Raw genomic sequence first — 18,438 nt, forward strand, 5'->3', positions numbered from 1 at the left:
TTTCCATGGGGGCTTTCTTCCTGTGAGCATTTATGTCTGTGGGGTTTTTTCTTTGGGCTTTTTTTCATTTGGACTTTTTTTCCTTTGTGCTTTTTTCCGGTTACCATTTTTTTCATAGATCTGAATGTTGTTCAATAAGATGCAATGGATGGAATTCTGTTTACTACACTGGAAGGAAAGCAAATGATAGTATTTCTGGAAGAACCAAACCGTCATATAATCTTTTAAATGGCAAGGCTTATTTAAATGCTTACTGTCTGATAACTGAAAATCAGCATAACAGAGTAATTTACAGAGAGAACATTATTGAATGCATAGCGCAACATGAATAGTTTCTTTCTTTCTTTCTTTCTTTCTTTCTTTCTTTCTTTCTTTCTTTCTTTCTTTCTTTCTTTCTTTCTTTCTTTTATACTGCTACACATTATTTGAAAATATCCTTAGAGACCCACTTACTAATTACAAAGAGTCTCACTTCTATTTATTATCTGGCAAGAGAGTCAAATAAATTTAAAAAGGTATAGAGAATCAAGCTCAAATACTTTGGCCACCAAATGAGAAGGCAGCACTTACTAGAGAAGATCCTGATGCTGGAAAAGACAGAAGTCAAAAGAAGAAGGGGACGGCAAAAGATGAGATGGCTGGACAGCGTTACTGATGTAATAAATATGAATTTGAGCAGACTTTGGAGGATGGTGGAAGACAGGAGGGCCTGATGTGACTTTGTCCATGAGGTCGCAAAGAGTTGGACTCGACTTTGCAACTTAACAACAAAAAGAGAATCAGGCCTTGCTGATACAAGTCAAGGCTTTCCTGCATAAAAGTTAGTAAAATAGCAAAGGAAATATGTTAGGGGTTCTTTACTTACTTCCAATTCCATGTTTCACAGTTATAATAAGCTTCTTAGATCTATACTCATAAGGGAAAGAAATTTTACCTCATATTAACATCAAGCCTGACCCCAATCACAGCAATTAATTAACAAGACATAGGTGTCATTGTTTGAGCATATTTGTGACCGCCTAGTCCTACCACCACCAGTCCATGTAGGTGAGTTGCTATAGTAAGACACAGTCCAACAACACTCTGTGTACTTAACTATATACAGGTTTATTTACACATATACAGACTCTCCATCAAAGTGCTCCTCCAATCAATCATATAGAGTAGAAGGGTAGTTATGTACAGCACAGCATTACTTATATACACCTGCAGTTAGTCACTGTACCAATGAGCTTTCAGTACTGAGTCATCTGCACTCATCACCTTGTTACCTCATCAACCTGGTTGAAGCCTGTTCTTACTTGGCAGAGCCTTGCTATAACACTCATGTCATCTATTTGACACTAGCTGTCAGATCAGCATGCTTCACTTGCCTCATGCCTTACTGAGCATTTTCATATGCTGACACTCTCCCTAAGGCATAGGCAATGAAACCTGGATTGGATCTCAACATGCATACTGTTTTACATATTTACATTGCATTTTCAGGTCAAGTAATAGTTGATACATTCATCCACCTTGTATCACACAGTCAGCATATTTTGTTTTACAGAATTCATAATAATAATTATACAACATATTCCGTTGTGGATTTACCATCCATTTTTACTTTGTAGTTTTACATCCGGTAGTGTTTTGACCTTGCACTGTCACCTGTACCTTATAGCCTTTTTTCCTGTTGGCTTACATGTTACAGAAAACACATTCCTATCAGTTACTGAGTTGTACTCCCCCTGCATGGCCTGCTGCCAAGCAGCTCTCGCTGTTTCAGCCACAGCTAATACTTCCTGATAGCTTTGCGGCTCCTTAATAAATACATGGTTTACAGAGTTATTTACATAACCATATCTCTCAGGTGGTACATGTGACATGGGAGACAGAATTTATGTCCTCAGCATTTAAACACTGGCTCATGCCTTACTGAGCATTTTCATATTCTAACAATAGGAACAACAAAATATGGAAATGACTTTTACAGGAGTAAAAACATATTGTATGTAATATCTGCTGCTTTTTCATTGCTCGAGGGGAAATGCCATTGACAAAACTGTACAGCAAATCTTTTTTAGATTAGGGAAGCAGGGCAACATGCCTCAAAGAGCAGTGTAAGTTGGCCTGCCAAGGCATTATTGAGGGATTTGTTCAGTTGCACAGTTGAGTCTGATTCTTTGCAACCGCATGGACCAAGTAACACCAGGCTCTCCTGTCTTCCACCATCCTCCAAAATCTGCTCAAATTGATGTTAGTTACATCAGTAATGCTGTCCAGTCATCTCATCTTTTGCCGTCCCCTTCTTCTTTTGCCTTCTGTCTTTCCCAGCATCAAGATGTTATCCAGTGAGTGCTCCCTTCTCATTTGGTGGCTAAGGTATTTGAGCTTCAGCATCAGCATCTGACCTTCCAGGAAAGAGTCAGGGTTGATTTCCCTTAGGACTGACTGATTTGAACTTCTTGCAGTCCAAGGGACTCTCAAGAGTCTTCTCCAGCACCACAATTCAAAAGCATCTATTCTTCTGCACTCAGCCTTCCTTATGGTCCAACTCTCACAGTCATATATTACTACTGGAAATACCATCACTTTGACTTTATACAGACTTTTGTTGGCAGGGTATTGTACTGCCCAGGTTCGCCGTAACTGGCCTCCCAAGTGTCAGACAATGGAACTTCAAATCAACCAGACTTCGATTTGATACAAAGTATAGGTTTTATTAGAGAACCCATAGCATCTGAACAAAGAAAGATTGGAACTGATACATTGTTGCGCATGAGCACATATCTTAAAGAATTCTACATCAAAGCTTGCTATGCAAAAATCCACACATCTAAACATTGCTAGGTCGGGGTGCTAACTTTCACATGGGTACTTCCTCTTATCTCTTTGTTTAGCTGCTTCACAGGGATGGCCGACTTGCCAGCCCTGAGGCACTTATCTTCAAAGGAGCCCGCTTCGGTGGGGTAGGGCGGGATATAAATCAAATAAAATGAAATGAAATGAAAAATGAAAAGTATCTTTTGTTATCAAAGATTTCAGGATTTCATGGCTGGTATCATATCATATCATATCATATCTTTTTTGAGAGATCCACTTTCAACCCCTGGAGTCTACAAAATACCCTGCTCCTGTGGTGCAGTCTACATTGGCACTACCCAACTCAGTATCAACACCCGCCTCACCGAACACAAGAGACACTGTCACTTGTTTCAGCCAGAAAAATCAGCTGTAGCTGAACATGCACTTCAAGAAGGAGACCACGTCATCCACTTTGAAAGAACTGAAGTCCCTTCTACGGTCTCACATTATCATACCCGCCTGAACAGAGAAGCTATTGAGATTTACAAACACCAGCACAATTTTAACAGAAAGGAAGAAGGCATTTTCATCCACCAATCTTGGTACCCAGCTCTGCAAAACACCCTACAGACTATAAATTGCAGAAAGTCACAGAACAACCAGCACATTCCACAGAACAATCAGCACAGTCACCAACCATCTTCCTTATCTTCACACCCCTTCCAACCCTCCCAGCAATTAACACAGAACAATGGTCACATTCAACAGCCAGTTTCCTTATCACTACCCTTCCAGGAAGCCCCACCAAACAATGGGCACATCCACAAACCAATTGCCTTTTCACCACACCCCCTACAGCCTAGAAATAGCAGCTCTCCAGCAGCCCTGGCCCCACTCAATGCACAGCCGCCAAGAAGGTCAGAGCGCCTGCTCCGGCTGCAACGCCACTGAGGATGTTCTCTGCAGCTGAGAACGAAATGTCTGGAAGAAAAACTTTCTCCAGTAGAACACGGCACTTGAGCCCGAAAGATTCTACAAACCCTAATTATCTTTTGTTAGTTTTCAGGGAAAGGAATGTCCACACCAACTATTAGTAACATTCTGTGACCTCTACTTTGATATGCAGCAAGCTTTCTCATGGTTAGTATCAATGCTAAGAAAATGGAGTCAGTTATGCTAAGCAGTTACTGTAGTTGTATTCCAGTGTCTGACACCAAGGAGCAAACATCTTTTAATTTCATGGCTACAGTCGCCATCTGCAGTGATATTGGATCCCAGAAATATGAAGTCTGTCACTACTTTCATGTCTTCCCTTTGTATTTCCCAAGGAGTGATGAGGCCGGATGCCATGATTTTAGTTTTTTTTTTTTTAATATTGAGTTTCAAGCCTACTTTTGTGCTGTCCACTTCCACCCTCAATAAGAGGTTCTTTAGGACCTCTTCACTTTCTGCCATTAAAGTGGTATCATCTGCATATCTGAGGTTGTTGTTTTTTTCCTGGCAATCTTAATTCTGGTTTGTGCTTCATCCAGGTCATCATTCCGCATGATGTACTCTACATATAAATTAAATAAGCAGGGTGACAATATACATCCTTGTTGAACTTCTTTTCCTATTCTAAACCAATCAGTTGTTCCATATCCTGTTCTGACAGTTGCTTCTTGCCACACAGAAAACTAAGGGTTTAGTTAATGATGCTCAGAATCAGCAACAAGCCTTCCCCACCCCATCCCCACCTTACAAGAAATTATGGGCTGATGCAGGAACAGCCCTTTGTCAATTAATGGACTTAAAGCCATTGAAAGCTACATTTCTCAGTGATACCTTGTACTTCATAAGCAGTTGTACTGCATACGGAAAAAAACATGACAGAGTTTGGAATGTCAATTCCAGTGGTGCCCCCAGGCTCAAAAAGGTTGGGGACCCCTGATTTGAAACCTCAGCTCAAGAATCTGCCCAGGATCCTGAAGTTGTTGTTCTTCCACAAGAGGGATAGCTTCAGGAATAAAACTGACTCCATATTACTTTTTAAATACCATATGAGATCTATAAGGTATATTCATGTCTTGGGTCTCTGATACCTATCAGAACATAATTCTCACTTCATAGAATCACAGAATCATAGAGTTGGAAGGGACTTCCAAGGTCATCTAGTCCAATCCCCTGCACAATGCAGAAACTTCACAAATACCTCCCCTTAAGTTCACAGAATCAGAATTACATCTGCAAGTTCTCTTAATACCCTTGGGTACAATTCATCTGGCCTTGAGGACTTCGCTTCCTTTAAAGAAACTAGGATCAATTCCCTACTAGCCTTAACGCCTCTCTCACTCTCCTCTTCTCTGCGGGGCTTCAGTCAGATTTCACACTATCTGCCCTGGGGCTGCAACTTGTTCCACCTCTTCTGTGCAGCAAACATGATCCTCTAAAAACTGGTTTCTGTTTGCCACGTGAAGAAGGTGAAGTGAGTTGCAGCCCCAGGGCAGATCGTATGAAATCTGACAGAAGCCCCACAGAAAAGAGTGTGAGAGCGGTGTAAGGCTAGTGGGGAATCGGTCTAGGTGTTTATGTACTACCCCTATGCTGATCCTAGATTGCAACTTCCTTCCCTCATTATATCTTAAGTTTTTGCCATGTTGAGGACCATTTCTCTCTGAAGAGACGACTGAGGAAAAGTAAGAATTGAGCAGCTCTGCCCTCTCTTCATCACTTGTTACAGTTTCACTTTTCTGTCTCCACAATTAGTCTCTAGCAGCCAGCAGCAACACTGCTTGGCTGTAGGGATGTCTTTGCCTCCCTTGAAAGTGAAGGGAGGTCTTCTGTGGCCCGTTTAGGTGCATTTTTGAGGGGGCAGAGCTTGCTGCAGTAACGGCGTCACCATCTGCTCCCTACCTCAGTCTCCGGCTGAAGATTGTCCCTCCATTCTGCCCTGTTTGTTATGTAGGCAAGTGCTGATCACCTCATAGACTTGGGGGAGCCAGGTAGGAATTTTTTGCTTCCCAACTGATTAGCAGTTTGCTGGGCAGTTTTTTCACCTACCCTAAATAGCAAGTCAGTGGATTGTGGATTTGGCTATAGGGAGGTGCTGTTAAATAGGTTGCTCACTTTAGTTTTGGCAGGTTTTACTGTGCTTATGGCACTGTGTGGCAAGGGGAGGACCAGAAAGCATCCCCTCTTGTGGGGTTAGTGGTCTGGCAAAAGCAACGTTTGGGTCAGATGACCTGGGTGGGAGAAAGCAGATTGTCCTTGAGGCTCGACTGGAGGGTGCCTTCCATTGAGACATGTGACTGGTGGTTGGACCTCTAAAGCTTGCCTTCTTACTGAGTTGACCTGGGGGGAGCTGTGGCATACTGCTTTGGCTGGGGGCTGGGTCCCTCGACCGTTGAATGGCAGGGGAGGTGTCTGTTGAGACCCCTGGCCATGACCAGGCTGCAGTTCTGGTTAGCCCCTGCCATTTATTCTTATACTTAATAAAGTGACCGTTAGTTATACCCAGTACCTTGCGTCCGACTCTTTATTCCGACTTGGGGGACAATGGGCCTACCATGTCCTCCTTCTTTTGCTTAATTTGAACATAAGAAGATATCTCTTTTTTGTTGTTTTTAACATCTCTCACTAGCCTCAGATCATACTAAGCTTTAGCTTTCCTAACTTCTTCTCTATAAGCTTCAGTTACTTGTTTATATTCATTCTTGGTTAAAAGGCCCTCCTTTTTCCTAAACGTGTCTCTTTTTTTCTCAAGTCTTCAGAGAGCTGTTTATGGAGACACCTTGGCTTCTTTAGGCTCCTCCCATTTTTCCTTCTAGTAGGAATCATTTGTGACTGTGGTTTCAATATTTCACTTTTAAGAAACTCCCACGACTCTTGAACTCCCTTCTTCTTAAGTATTTCTGACCATGGGATTTTACCCAGCATAGTTCTAAGTCCATCAATATTTGCCTTTCAAATCCAACCTAGCTTTCCTCTTCCCTAAGAATGTAAATTCCAAAATCGCATGTTCGCTACTGCCCAGGGTGCCCACTATTTCTACCTCATCAACCAGTTCTTTCTTGTTGGTGAGAATCAAGTCCAAGATGATAGCAGATCTCTTGTTTTCTTCCATTTTCTGGAAAAGGAAGTTTTCAGCAAGACAAAATAGGAATGTATTGACCTTTCATGTTTAGCAGAGTTGGACTTCCAACAAATGTTCGGGTAGTTGAAATTTCCCATGACCACTGTGTGTCTTCTCTTTGAAAACTTTGCAATCTGTTGTAGGAGCATCTCATCCAAGTCTTCTGCCTGGCTTGGTGGTTTATAGCAGACTCCCACCATAATATCACTGTTATTTTGTACTCCTTTTATTTTTACCCAGTCTTATTTAAGGCACGGAAACCATATGACTTGTTTTACTTTTATTTGTGACTGTAATGGAAAATAAGTGACACTTACTGCAATCCTATGAAGAGTTATTTTAATCTAAGACACTAATTTTACTGGGTTTAGATTGGAGTCTGGTAATTAAGGATCAATCGTCCAATTTATAGCTGCATATGACTGTTTTTGATATTTCTGTAGCTGCTTATTTTTTTGTTTATAATCTGATATATGCCAATAAAGGCTTTTGAGTTTGAGTAATCTTCATAGGACTGCGCTGTATGTAACAATTTTGGACAAGAACTCTGATGCTGTGCCACAAGCTTTCTAGACAATAAAAACATAAGAGAAGCCATGTTGGATCAGGCCAATGGCCCAGTCAGTCCAACACTCTGTGTCACACAGTGGCAAAAAAAAGATGCCATCAGAAGGTCCATCAGTGGGGCCATGACACTAGAAGCCCTCCCACTGTTGCCCCCCCCTCCAAGCACCAAGAATACAGAGCATCACTGCCCCAGACAGAGAGTCCCAACAATACGTTGTTGCTAATAGTCACTGATAGACCTCTGCACCATATGTTTATCCAATCCCCTCTTGAAGCTGTCTATGCTTGTAGCCACCACCACCTCCTGTGGCAGTGAATTCCATGTGTTAATCATCCTTTGGGTGAAGAAGTACTTCCTTTTATCAGTTCTAACCCGACTGCTCAACAATTTCATTGAATGTCCATGAGTTCCTGTATAGTAAGAAAGGGAGAAAAGTATTTCTTTCTCTACTTTCTCTATCCCATGCATAATCTTGTAAACCTCTATCATGTCACCCCTCAGTCGAGGTTTCTCCAAGCTAAAGAGCCTCAAGCATTTAACCTTTCTACATAGGGAAAGTGTTCCAACCCTTTAATCGTTCTAGTGGTTCTTTTCTGCACTTTTTCCAGTGCTATAATACCTTTTTTGAGGTGTGGTGACCAGAATTGTACACAGTATTCCAAATGAGGCTGTACCATCACTTTATACAGGGGCATTATGATACTGGCTGATTTGTTTTCCATTCCCTTCCAAATAATTCCCAGCATGGCGTTGGCCTTGTTTATTGCAGTAGCACACTGTCTCGACATTTTCAGTGAGTTATCTACCACAACCCCAAGATCTCTCTCTTGGTCAGTCTCCACCAGTTCATATTCCATCAACTTGTATTTATTGTTAGGATTTTTGTCCCCAATGTGCATTACTTTGCACTTAGCCACGTTGAACCTCATTTGCCACATTAATGCCACTTGCCCAGCCTTGACAAATTCTTTTGGAGTACCTCATAATCCTCTCTGGTTCTCACCATCCTGACCTGTTTAGTGTCATCCACCAAATAACTTAACACAGATAACTTAACATAAATAATAATAACACAGACATCAACAAATAACTTAAAATATAAATTTTATACATTCATCATTTTTACCATTATGTATTCAACTATTTACAGGCTAAATTTTTAAAATTTATTTACCCTTGAATAAAGAGTCTCTGTACAATAGTTCTTTCTGAACTTTACAGTAGCTTCTGGTCTTCTAGGAATGGTCTCTTTAGTAGAGAAACAACTATAGAAAAATGTTTACATATATCCTTTACTTACTTTGTCCTTATTTTGGGGCTATTAAAAAGCCCAAAAAAAACATCAATAGTAGCATTTCATTTAAAAGTTAGCAATACCCAAAATATAACCACTTGAAACCTTTAACATTGAATTTTAATCAACAAAACATGTCAAAAATCTGGTTTTAAAAGTTTGATTTTATCATTTATAAACTCTGGAACAGATTAATCGTTTTAACCAATTGTTTTCTTTTCTCTGTCGTATGTGCCTTACTTCATTCCTCTATAGAACTTCACAGATAAATTTTTCTGCCTTCTACTTGGATCCAAGAAAAATATCGTATTTAATATCAACTGCAACTGAAGTATTTTCAAGAGATGGGATACCTAGGTAATAGAAGAGGGTCCCACATGGCTAGTTCCTCTATACCTTCCTGATCAATCATAGAATGGACTCCTCAAAATTTATTAAAGTCAACTGATATTCTGTTACTTGCTTTGGAGGGCTTTGCACAAGATCATTTTTATATAACAGGTAAATCTGAAAACAAAATCGTAGATGGAAGAAAACACTAGTCTTCTCACTGTAGCATCCCATGAAACAGCAAGGATGCATGGCTTAATACCCAGCACAGATAAAAGAATGAAATTCTGGAAAGTCCCAAGATGTCAATACAAAAGTACTGAATGGAATATCCACATGGACTTTAGTTGAAAAGAATTTCTGTCTTACTTTCTGAAATGACCAAGAAAGGTGAAGAATTTAAGAACTGTCTTGCTGCCTCACAGCAAAAGTCCTTTTAATTCAACATTCCACATATAAGGAAATAATTGAATAGTTGGTTTGCCATATGCATTGTTTTAAAATGCATGAAAAAAGGAACTTTAAAAGCCTGTTTTATTTAATCATTTTGAAATGAAAATGAATGGATTTTTTTTTTTTTAAATGAGAAGAATCCCATTCATTTTTGTCTTCACTGGGCTTCAGAAACATGTTTCTGGCTATAACATGTAGCCTCAGAAACCAGTACCAGGAATCAACTTCAGAGGAAAGCCACCAGGGTTGGCCAGTGGTTGGTTACTGTATGATACAAGATGCTGAAATAGTTGGACATTTCTTGTATTTGTGTGTGTCCCTTTGGTGGAGGTGGAGAAGTGTAAGGAATCAGGAAAGTTCTGGAGATACAAAACTGAAATACAGTATCGAAATACAGTATTTTTTTTTCTAACACCTTGGGAACTTTGCTATATTTCAGAAATTGTAACCCCTTAGTGAGAGGCACATTTCCTAAAAATTTCACCCCAGTTAGCTAGAAATCCATCCTAGTTTCTTCCCAGTTGTCAAGAAAACAAAGTTTTTATATAGAGAAATAAGCTTTATCCTTAACTAGCTAGAAAACTAAGATCTTTTCCCTCTCTATGTGAAAACCTTCAGGGAGAATATCTTTTGAGGGATACAGTCCCATTAGAATTCTATCCCAGTTCATTGGAATACAGTCAGAATTGTATTTCCTATTGACACCAAAGGGAAATGAAAATAAACAAAAATAATGCAAAACAAATACAAATTAAATGTAAGCAACAGTGAGGGAGAAATGACTGTACATAGCTATTGGTATGATTATCTGCTTTTTCTTTTTATCTAAATTATAATGATCTACAGTATAAATAGATGAAGGTTTAGCACAAGGCATAGTCCAGATCCAGGTCAGCACTGCTTAACAGTCTGCATTGCTGCAACCATGAACTAACTGAGTAGCATTTCAGCTTGCATCTGTATGTAAATAGAGATAGTTTCTTCTAAGAACAAGCAATCTTCATGAACAGTGGATTTCGTTATATATTCATTCAGTTATTGACATGAAATAGCATGAGTTTTAATTGCTAGGTGTTGGGATCTTAATCTGGGTAGTCTACCTCAGCCTGGTCTTTGTGGATGGGCAACTCTCTGTTTTCTGTTATCTTTCTATATTCATTAAGATTAACATCTTGTCTTGGGAGATGCAGGGGAGTGATGTGGCATAACGAGGGTAGCCAATAGGTTGCGGGGGGGGGGGGAGGTTAATACATCCTCTGATGGTTCTTGACTGTTGTGTTGAATTGGACATAACATTTATTTATTTATTATATCCGTATCCTGTCCTTTCCAGTTGAGCTCAGGGTGGGTAACATCAGAGTATATAACATTAAAAAACAGTCAGTATATAATTAAAACACAGATAAAACAAATAACAATAAAATATATACCATAGTTCTGAATTCAGAATTTCCCCCTGGACTGGATAGAATATAGTGGGAGTCACTCCAGTTCATATTACAGCAAGATTCTGTATTGGTAGATGGTTCATACAGGGAGGCCAGATGACTGGGTGTCCACCACCTCAGTCAAAAACCTGGTGGAACAGTTTGTGAACAAGGGGACTGCTGAGCACCATATTCTGCAGTACTATACAGCAATCACAAAGATGAGCATCTAAGTGTTTGTAGCAGATGCACCTTAAGTTATACCACATGATTTTTGGAGAATGTTGCTTCCTGTGCATTTTTTCCACTGTTACATTGATAATATGGTATTTATAGGTCAAGGTCCTGTCCAGTGTAATGCCAAGGTACTTAGGTGTATGGTTGGGTGTCATTCAATTCACAGTTGGCAAGATTGTTATTGAGATGGAAACAGGAGCATTCTGTTTTTCCTGGACTTTAGATAAGCTGTAAGGGGAGGCAGTGAAATTTGGGAACTCACTCTTGTTCTTGTTTTAGAGGAACAAGACATTCCAAAGTAATGTTAAATGGACTGAAGGAAAAGCAGTGCATTTAATATAGGTTCACTTTGTTCTAAGAGAATTTTTTAATCAAAATCTTCTTTGCTACTTACCAGCCATGAATGCTTTTGGTTTGCTAAGGTTTTTCAGTTATAAACAATTTTATTGGTAACATATGGTAGCAAATCTATATCAATATCTTACAACTTAAAAAGAAAAATTTACCCCATATCTTACTTTTCTCCCACCCCTTCCCCCAATACTTGACCCCCACCAGTTTTATTTACTTAAAAAACCCAAATATTAAAGGTACCCTTAACTATTAAAAAAACCAAAAGTTATATTCGTCTTTTAAAACTTAATCATTATCAAAGACTGTCCAATGTCCTTTTATTTTCCATTCTTTTTCTATGTATCTTCTGAACTTCTTCCACTCCATCTTAAAAACTTCCAAATCATAGTCTCTTAATATTCTTGTTAATTTGTCCATTTCACTCCATGTCAAAACTTTTATAATCCAATCCAATTTCTCTGGTATTTTTTCTTGCTTCCACAATTGTGCATACAATGTCCTAGCGGCTGAGAGCAAGTACCAGATTAAAGTTCTATCTTCTTTTGGAAATGTTTCCATTTGTAGTCCCAACAGAAAAGTCTCTGCAACTTGTTAAACTCATATCCCAAGATCTTAGAAATCTCTTGCTGAATCATCTGCCAAAACATTTTAGCTCTTTCACAAGTCCACCACCTATGGTAGAAAGAACCTTCATTCTTTTTACATTTCCAACATCTGTCTGGCATCTTATTGTTCATCTTTGCCTATTTTTAGGAGTTATATACCATCTATACATCATCTTAAAACAATTTTCTTTAATACTTTGACATGTTGCGAGTTTTATAGAGTTCTTCCACAGATATTCCCAAGATTCCATCTTTATTTCTTTATTTACATTAATTGCCCATTTAATCATTTGAGATTTCACTACTTCATCTTCTGTAGACCATTGTAAAAGTAATTTGTATACTTTTTAAATTAATTTATCATTGTCTCCAAGCAGAACTTTTTCCATTTCTGTTTGCTCTTTCCTTATTCCTTCAGTTTTAATGTCATTCTCTACCAAGCTCTTTATTTGTTGTATTTGAAACCAATCATATTTGTGACTCAATTCTTCAGCAGTTTTCAGTTCTATTTTTCCACTTTGTACTTTTAACAATTGATTATATGACAACCGCTTTTCTTCACCTATCTCAGCCGTTATCTTTATTACTTCAGCTGGCACTATCCATAAAGGTCTTCTCTCATCTCCATATTTCTTGTATTTTGTCCATGTATTTAATAAATTGCTTCTTATATAATGGTGAGAGAAAAGACCATCCATCCTCTTTTTTCCATAATATAAAATAAGCATGCCAGCCAAATTTATTTCCGTGACCTTCTAACAGTATAAGTTTTTGTTTAACAGCATTATCCATTCTTTCATCCATACTAAGCAAACTGCTTCATGATATAAATTTAAATCTGGTAGTTGAAATCCGCCTCTCTCTTTTGCATCTGACAAAATTTTCATTTTAATCCTTGGCTTCTTCCCAGCCCACACAAATTCTGAAATTTTCCTACGCCATTTATCAAATTGTTTAGCATCCTTCACAATAAGAATAGTTTGAAACAAATACATTATCCTTGGTAGAATATTCATTTTAATTGCAGCTATTCTGCCCAGCAATGACAAATTAAGCTTATTCCATTTTAGAATATCTTCATCCATTTTATGCCATAACTTCTCATAATTATTTTTAAACAGATCACTATTTTTCATTGTTATCTCCACCCCTAGATACTTTACCTTAGAGGTAACTTCACAACCCGTTAGTTTCTGTAATTTTTGTTGTCTATTCATCTGCATATTTTTACACAGAATTTTAGATTTTTCTCTATTTATAGAGTCCCGCCAATTCCCCATATTCTTGTATTTTAGTTAAAAGCAAAGGTGTAACTTGTAAGGGATCTGTATATTTTTACACAGAATTTTAGATTTTTCTATATTTATAGAGTCCCACCAACTCCCCATATTCTTGTATTTTAGTTAACAGCAAAGGTGTAACTTGTAAAGGATTTTTATTTATAAAAATTATTTCATCAGCAAACGCTCTGTATTTGTAAGTACATCCTTTTATTCGTAAACCTTGTATATCTTTTTCTTCTTGAATCTGCATCAATAAAATTTCAAGAGTCATTATAAACAACAATGGTGAAAGTGGACAACCTTGTTTAGTACCTTTGCTAATTTTCATTTCTCCTGTAAGATCTGCATTAACACAAAACCTTGCCCTTTGTTCGGAGTATATTGCTTTTATCATTCTTATAAAACTTTCTCCCAGCTCCATTTTTTCCATTACCACGAACATAAAGTCCCAGCTTAAATTGTCAAATGCTTTCTCTGCATCTGCAAAGAATAATGCTACTTCTTTTTCTGGATGTCTTTCATAATATTCTACAATATTTACAACAGTCCTAATATTGTCTCTTATTTGTCTTTTGGGAAGAAACCCTGCTTGATCTTCCTTTATAAAATTTATCAGATGTTGTTTAAGCCGTTCTGCCAAGATTCTTGTAAATATTTTATAGTCATTATTTAATAACGAAATTGGTCTGTAATTTTTTACATTTGTGGCATCTCTATCTTCTTTAGGTGTCAACGAAATGACAGCTTCTTTCCATGTATTTGGTACTTTCCCTTTTATTCTTATTATGTTCATCAACTTCTGCAATTTTGGTATTAATTCATCCTTAAGAGTTTTAAAATATTTAACTGTATATTCATCTGGCCCAGGAGCTTTCCATTTTTCATTGCGTTGATTGCTGCTTCAATTTCTATCTTTTCAATTGGATCATTCAAAACTTTTCTCATATTTTCAGTTAGGGGTTCTATTTTTAACTTTTGTAGATATTCATCCATCTTCTTTTTCTTTATTTTAACACCTTTAAACAGTTTGGCATAGTACTTGAAAAATTCTCTTTTTATCCCCTCTTGAGTAACCACTTCCCTTCCCTCTACCACAATTCTACTAATAATTCTATTTTCTCTCTTTTTCTTCAGTTGCCAAGCCAAATACTTTCCCAGTTTATTTGCTCCGTCAAATGATTTTTGCTGAAGTCTTTTCAAACTCCATTCCACTTCTTTATTCAACAAATGTCTCCGTTGAGTTTGTAGTATTGTAATTTCCTTTAAAATTTTCTTTTTCCCTGGTCTTTTTCTCAGCTCCCCTTTCTTCTTTATTTCATTTTGAATGTCCAAAAACTGTTTTTCTTTTCTTCTCTTGTCTTTATTATTCAAAGTAATCAACAATCCTCTATTACTGCTTTATAAGCATCCCAGACCGTCTGGAAATCAATATCTTCATTATCATTCACTTGGAAAAAAGCTTTAGTTTCTTTTTCTAGATATGTCACTGTTTCTTTATTCTGTAGCAAATCTTCATTCAGTCTCCATCTTCTCAATTTCTTGGACAATTTTGTAATCCACATTATTGGGTTATGATCAGCCCCAATTTTAGGTAAAATCTCTATCTTCTTTGTTATAAGACTTAAGTCTTTAGTTCCCCACAGCATGTCAATTCTAGAAAACGTTTTGTGTCTTGCTGAAAAAAAGGTATAGTCCCGCATTTCAGGTTTAAATTCCCTCCATATATCTTCTAAATTTTCTTGTTTAGCCAATTCAAAGAAAGACTTTGGCAATTTCCCTTCTTTCCCATCATTTTTTTCCCCTCCAGATCTATCCAGTGAGTTCTTAACTGTTCCATTAAAGTCTCCCATTAATAATACTTGATCATAGGTCAGTTCATCAAATTTTGTGTAATGTCTTTGAAAAAAGCATCCTTTGCACCATTAGGCGCATACAATCCCAATAACAACATTTTTTTCCCATTTAATATTGTCTCCACTGCTACAAATCTTCCATCTTTATCTTTAAACACTAATTTTGGCTCCAATTCTTGTTTGATATATAAAACCACTCCTCTTTTCTTCTGTTCAGCTAGTGAAAAAAATTCTACTCCCAATTGTTTGTTCCATAAAAATTTATAATCCTTTTGTTTAATATGTACTTCTTGCAAACATATTATATTACAGTTTTGTTTCTTAATCCAATGAAATGTTGCCCTTCTTTTTTGTGGTGAATTTGTCAGAGTTAGGTTCTTTAAGGGAACAAAACTGCTGAGTAATGATTATGTAACTAAGCTATACAGGGGTGATGAATGTCACGAGAGTAACAGGTGCAGCTTGTTAGCAATCAGTGATGGGGATTGGATAGCTGCACTATAATAGTACAAGCCTTACTCTCAGCTAGTTGGGGTGATGATAAGGAGGAGAAGGACGGTGCGTGAGAGAAGGAGAAACATCTTGGCTGTTATACTGTTATTCTGGAGGACTGGATAAGACTGGCTACTTATGTAATGTATGGACTGGATTCTTGACTTCTCTAACTGGAAACTGATTTGGTACTGTATCTTGGAAGGACTGCTTTATGTGCATGAACCATTGGACTGCCTGTGACTGCCTCTAATGTATTTACCCAAATATAACTGTTGACTGGCTGTTTGGAGTTTGTCTTTCTATCACAGCTTCTGGAGTTGCACTCTTCATTTTACTCATACAGGTGAACTTCCCACGCACACACTGTCATCGGTTATGGGCCCAGCGTGGTCTCCCGGAGAGTAAGCTTTGTCTGTGCCAACAGTTCCTGTAGTCTACTCGTGAGTAAACAGCCGTTATTTGGGTGTGGCAAGTTTGTGTCTACATAGGTCAGCACAATGGAGTCCTGTGTACAAGTCTCCGGTTTCCTTATCAAGAGGCTCAACGGAGAGAACTACAGTACGTGGTCAGAGAAGGTCACTATGCTGCTCAAATTTCAAGGTTTGTGGGAGTATGTGGTGAATCCACCCAACTTAGCTGCTGATGACGCTGCTGATGACACAGACGTAATTACTAAGCACAAGAGTAATGATGATAAAGCCTATTCCTTAATTGGGCTTACTCTGGAAGACTCTCAGTTTATCCATATAAAAACCTCCAACAGTGCCAAGTCATGTTGGGACGCTCTTAAAGCTCTTTATGTGAGGGAGAGTGTGGGGTCCCATATCTATTTGATGAAAAAGCTCCTTAGTGCACGATATGAGTCAGGTGGGGATATGAGTAACCACCTAGAATACATGCAACACACCTTGCACCAGCTGCAAGAGAAAGAAGTAATTTTTTCTCCACAGCAGCTAGCATATATTATCCTCTGTTCTCTGGATGAAAGTTATGACCAGTTCGTGGCTAACCTTGACGTGCTGCCAAGGACTGAGATAACAGTGTCCAACATCGCTCACCGGCTACTGAATGAGGCCATGAGGAGGAGTGACGCAGCTCTTTTCCGGGAGTCTCCAGCTCATTCAGCAAAGTCTCCTGCCCGGGAGGTCTTTAAAGGGGCAGACATTAAGGCAGCAGCTGATAAGGCGTACTCAGTGAGGAAATGTTATGTGTGTAATAGCACTAAGCATCTCAAACGGCAATGTGATCGTATCAAAGTGAAACAGTCTCCTGTTACTCCTAAGGGAGGGAAGCATGTGAATCTTGTTATTAACAATTCTTCCTGCAGCAACCAGCAGTTCCTGATAGACAGCGGTGCAACGGTCAACATAATTAAAAACAGGAATCTTTTTGACACTTACACCCCCGTTTCAGGTCAGTGTGTCAAACTGGCAGACGGGATTTGTACCAAGGTAGCTGGCAGTGGTCTTGTTGACATTCCTAATCTTAAAAGGAAACTACATATGCTTCATGTGCCAAGTATAAAATACAACATGCTTTCTGTGTCTGCTTTGACTGAGCAATGTTTTAAAGTTTCTTTTTCAGCTGAAAACTGCTTGATATGTGCAGAAGGCATTTCTGTTGTGGCAAAGAGGAAAGATAATCTTTATTTCCTGGAGAAAGAAAATGTAGTACACCACATGAGTATGAACAAGCCTCCTCACGATGAGTGTATTCATTTGTGGCATAGAAGATTGGGGCATATTAATTTTCAAGCTGTGAAAAAAACCCTGCAAGCAGCTGGAATTACCCCCAAGTCTTGTGGTTGTTTTGTTGACTGTGAAATATGTAAGGCAACAAAATCAAAGGCCGCTCCTACAATATCTCCTAAAAAATTCCAGATGGAAGAAATATTGGACCTTGTATTTCTCGATCTGATTGGCCCTTTTCCAACCAGAAGTGTGGGCGGAGCAAAGTTTTGTTTGTGTATAGAAGATCACCATTCCCGGTACGGTTTTTGTTTTCTTCTCAGATCAAAAGCAGAGACGTACCAAGCATTCAATAACTGGCTTCGTTTTGTGAAGAGGAAAACAAATAAGGTTCCAAAATCTATTATTTCTGACAATGGGAGTGAATTTTGTAACGAGAAAATGTTTTATCTGTTTAGGAGATATGGTATCAGTCACCAGCGTACAGCTCCGTACAGACCATAACATAATGCATTCTGTGAGCGGCAGAACCAGACTTTATACAACATGTGTATCTCTATGCTCAGAGATAGTGCCCTCCCAATTTACAATCATTTGTAAAAGTGCCAAAATTTTGAACGCTATTGTTGATACTCTGAAAACCCAATTTACAGTAAGAGATCTCGGCAACATTAGACAGTATGTTGGCTTAGAAATTGAGAGTGTAAATGGTGGATATAGAGTCTCACAAAGAGCCAAAATCGCTCAGCTACTGAAGAGTTATAAAATGGATCAGAGCAAAGGAGTTCAATGTCCTATGTTATAGAACAATGATGCTGATAACGATCAGAGTCCATTGTTTGATCAGAGCATTTATCAATCTCTGATTGGTAGTCTGTTATACATAGCTAGCTGGTCTAGGCCTGATATTGCAATGGCAACCAACCATTTGGCCAGAGCAGTGAAACAGC

The sequence above is a fragment of the Heteronotia binoei genome, chromosome 3 (genome assembly GCF_032191835.1).
Source record: "Heteronotia binoei isolate CCM8104 ecotype False Entrance Well chromosome 3, APGP_CSIRO_Hbin_v1, whole genome shotgun sequence".
Lineage (NCBI taxonomy): Eukaryota > Metazoa > Chordata > Lepidosauria > Squamata > Gekkonidae > Heteronotia > Heteronotia binoei.